The sequence below is a fragment of the Tamandua tetradactyla genome, chromosome 20 (assembly GCF_023851605.1).
Source record: "Tamandua tetradactyla isolate mTamTet1 chromosome 20, mTamTet1.pri, whole genome shotgun sequence".
NCBI lineage: Eukaryota > Metazoa > Chordata > Mammalia > Pilosa > Myrmecophagidae > Tamandua > Tamandua tetradactyla.
The window spans coordinates 43,541,742-43,546,284 of NC_135346.1; positions in this window are offsets into that span (position 1 = coordinate 43,541,742).

Here is a 4,543-nt window from a genome sequence, read left to right on the forward strand (position 1 = left end):
CCTTCAGCTGTCAGCTCCTTCAAGCCTGGCCTCAGCTGCAGAGAGCTACCTCTTCCAAGTCATGCCTTTCCAAGGGCAACACACATCTGGTGACTGAGAGAGCAAAGATATAAAGGGCTGGCCATTTCAGGTCAAAATGGGACAACTCTGTCTGTCCATATAGCCCCTGATATCCCAGTGGTGTTGGAGGGGCTTTGACAGGTCCGTATGGCAGTGAGGCTTCTCGCTCTCTCCAATACTGCTTTCTACCCCTTTCCTTTCATAGGTTTTGACATAATAAGCCTCTTGCCTCCCACACTGTGTCTCCAGAGAACTCAGCCATTGCTGCATTTTGTTTATTAGTGTTTTATGTGTTGCTCAAATATGTTAAGTGATATTATGTTATGATTTTCTTTTCCTGTACCATATTTGTCTACTTTTCACTTAAAGATTATTATAATTTCATGAACAAGACAGAAAATTTCATTTTTTAAATTAACTGTAACGTATTATTAATTTTTAAGATAAAGATTATCTTAAAATTGCCAAATTAGATTTGGCAAAATATCTATGAAACCTCTGGGCATAGCTTGATTTTTGAAATTTTATGTATTTGTTTTAAAAAAATTGTTCCACTTCTTTAATTATAATTGATCTACTTGAGTTTTCCACTTCTGAAGAAAGTTTTGGTAAATTATAAAATTTTCTAGGAAATTAGGCATTTTTGTTAAAATGTTCCCATATATTGGAATAAAATCGGGTTGGTCATATTTGCTTGTGATTCTTAGCATGTTTATTTGTTTAACAAGAGCCCTGCAGCTAGTCTTTTCTGCAATGCAAGTTACTCCTCCCCTTTGCCTTTATGGCCCAGTAAGTGCAATGATGCTGGAAGTATCCTCTATGGATCCTCTGGCAAGTCCCAATAAGAAAAACAAAGTTCAGACTCATAGGTATTGAAGCAAAGCCATGATTTCTAAAAATATATATTCTGCTTTTGCAAAAAAGCTCCTGGCTTGCCACTGGACTTTGGTAGCATGACCTTCTAAGTGCGGAACACTTGCAACCCGAGCTGCCCAACATTACCAACAAACTGTAAAGCAGAAATTCATAGCAGCAGTTTATAACCTACTTGAAGTGGAACAACCAAGATGGGGTTTTATCTGACCTTTAGGACATGAGAGAGTCGCATGAGCATGTGGCTTAGACATATTTATCAACAGGGCCCTGGTTTAATATCTGACAATGAAAGGAGCACACATGAGACCACGATGACATAAAATATGTCTAGCCAGATTCTTGAACTTTTAGGCATTCTCCAGTAAATTGTCCTCTTCAATAGCTATGGGCAGTTGAGTTCATCAGTGGTAGTTTCATTCAACTCCTGAAACTCTACCAAAAAACTGTAATGAGACATGGTAAAAAGCACTCACTGTAGTCTAGATGTTTTTCTCAGCTGACTGTTTCTATTCCTGCCATCGCCTCCATTAAGCAAAGCTGCATTCATCAATAATACCTCACTGATGGAAGTTACGATTGTGTGGAACTCTAAGATTGTGTGTGTCAATACATTTTTAATCAAGGGTGCTGTAGGGATAGAAGAGCTTACTGCCCATTCTTGAGCATGCCTATTTAGATGGGGTGTGGTCCTGGGAGATAATTTTGTGGGTCAGTATCCTTTCAGAGAGTTTCCAACAAACTGTGGATACTGGCAACAGAGTTCACTGACTATGGGCCATTCTCTTATAAGTGTACTGGCAGTGAACTCAAGCAGGAGCAGTGGCAGTGTGCTAAGCAGAGGTGAGTGACTGGCAGCCGTGGCTCCAGCATGGGTCCTGAAAAGTAGTTCAGGTCCTCTGTGTCTGACTCCCAGGGATGCTGGGTACAAAGAAGAGCTGATTGCTGAACTCCTTTTAACTGTGGCTGTCAGGCTGAGAGCCAAGAATCCATAATTCCAGAATTATGGAAACCTTTACCTTAGTCAATATCTACTAGTTATCAAAACTGGGATGTAATATAGATGTGAGGATGGGGTGGTCATATTGGGCCCATTTGCATGTATATCAAAGAAAACTGGCAACAGAGGAAAAAGAATGAAGCAAATGCATAAAGGATAGTATAAAAGAGACCCAAATCACTATTTTGGACAAGAGGAAAAAAGAGAGAGAGAGAGGGAATGCAGCTATCAAGCTGAAGACAGCTTTCCAGTTCTGATCCCATCTATTATTAAGGCGTGCCAATACTTCCTTACCTTGAAGTAGACATCCTAACACTTGCATTTGTTTAATGATTATTCCTTCTTTTAGCTTAAACTAATCTGAACAGACATCTCAAGCTTAACCCCAATTATTCCATGCTTAAGACACAAACCATGCAACTTTTGTGGTACGAGAGGAACATTTTAAACCTATTCAGTAAAAGTGAAGGAGGCCTCTTCAAGCCATTGCTGAAGTCTGGAATTCCAAACAGCAGTATCCATCTTGTCAGCCTTAATTCTTTGATTAGGATGCTAAAACAGCATCTATTCTGACCACTTCACTTTATAGATAAGGAAACTTTCTGTATAGTCTCTGTTTTATGCAATTCAAAACAATCTCAAAAAGCAATATTGTAGATCTAGACGAAAGTAAAGAACCCAAGCTTTCAGGAAGAACAAATTGGAATAGAAGCCATTGCTCAGTGCAGTTTGGCTGTATTCAGATTCTGTTTATAACTGGTCATGATTTAGACTTGAGAGAGAATTTTCCTTAAATATATTTGTTTCCTACATGTTGTATCAGCAAGTTAGCGATCTAATATTTTATTTGTATTTGCACCTAGGACATAAATGTAGGTTAAAACCTACCTTGTGAATCTCCAATCTGGCTGTCATGGTAACAGTATCCATTTTACATCAATTCTGCACTGTTTGATAACTTAAATTTGAGTATCATGAATTTCTCTTTGATGACAAAGGCTGTGATAGATCTTTATGAAATTTTATGTGGATTATAATACAGACCTTACATTCTTCAAAAATGGTTTTATAGGTTGCATCTTATATTATCCAATAACACATCCCCATATTCTCCTGTTTATTCAGAAAATGTTTTAAATCATAGTTTGATTTAAGCATAGGCAGATAGTAACCATTTTGTGCTTTAAATGTCCTTGTTTAGGATCATTTAAAATAATTCAAAAGAAAAAGTTGTTTTGTTTTATAATACCCAATTCCTTTAAATAAATTCTGAGAACATCAGTTAATTTCCCATTAAGATATAGGATCATTTTCCTAATTATTACATTTAGCCTGTAAACTCCCATTGGGAAAATAATGTGCTCATATTCTATGCATCATTTAGAGTAACTAGAGCACTATTTCAATATATTTGCTGAAATTGGAAAGGTTGTTTTCCAAAGGAACATTGATGAACACCTGTAGGACAACCCTTCATTTCCAAAGTATCTTTCTTCTGTGCTTGATATGAGGACTTAAAATTCTCACTATGATCTGCATGATAAAGGGAGACATCAAATTTCAAGGTAGAAAAAGACCTAAGAAAACCTGAGTAGAAATGTAATCTGATTCCAAACCATCACCAGCAAAATAATAATGCTCTACCAGTTTCTGAGCATTTCTATGCTGGTAATCTAAGCATTTTGTATAAACTGTTCCATGTGACCCTTCAGAGCAACCATATTTTACCAATAAAGAAAATAAGGTTTAGAGAAGACTTACTTACTTACTTATTTACTTTTACTTACTTACTTACTTGAAAACACACAACTACTAAGTATTCAACCTAGCTCTGCTGGATATTGCCCATCAGTGAGTGTGGTAGTTAGATTCAGTTGCCAACTTGGCCAGGTGAAAGTACCTAAGTACCTAGTTCTGTTGCTGTGGCCATGAGCCAATGGTAGGTGAATCTGATCTGTTACTCATTACATCTGCAGTCAGCTAGGAGGCAGGCCTGCTGCAATGAATGGTGTTTGACTTAATTGGCTGGTGCTTAAATGAGAGAGCTCAAGGTAGCACAGCCCAAGCAGCTCAGCACACCTCATCTCAGCACTTGCAACTCAGCCCAGGCCTTTAGAGATACAGAAAGAAATCACCTGGGAGAAAGTTGTCGGAACCCAGAGGCCTGGAGGGAAGGTCAGTAGAGATCACCCTGTGCCTTCTCATGTAAGAAAGAACCTCAGTTGAAAGTTAGCTGCCTTTCCTCTGAAGAACTAATGAAATAAATCCCCTTTTTATTAAAAGCCAATCCATCTCTGGTGTGTTACATTTCAGCAGCTAGCAAACCAGAACAGTGAGGATATTTTTAGCCATAAGTAGCTGAAAATTCATATTCATTTTTAATTCCAGGACCAAGACTAGAGGGAAGTTAGTGGAATATTTATGGCACTTTTCACATCTGCACCCTAGTCTGGGCTCTGATCCATCCCTTTCCATCATGCTCTCAGGCATGACCTGTAAGGACTCAGGTCTGACCTGTAAGGACTAAATCATAGCGCCCTTCCCCTCTGACTTTCTTTTGGGTTGGGCTTTTCTGCTGGATCTCAAGAAATCAGAGAAAAGAAAGAGAAA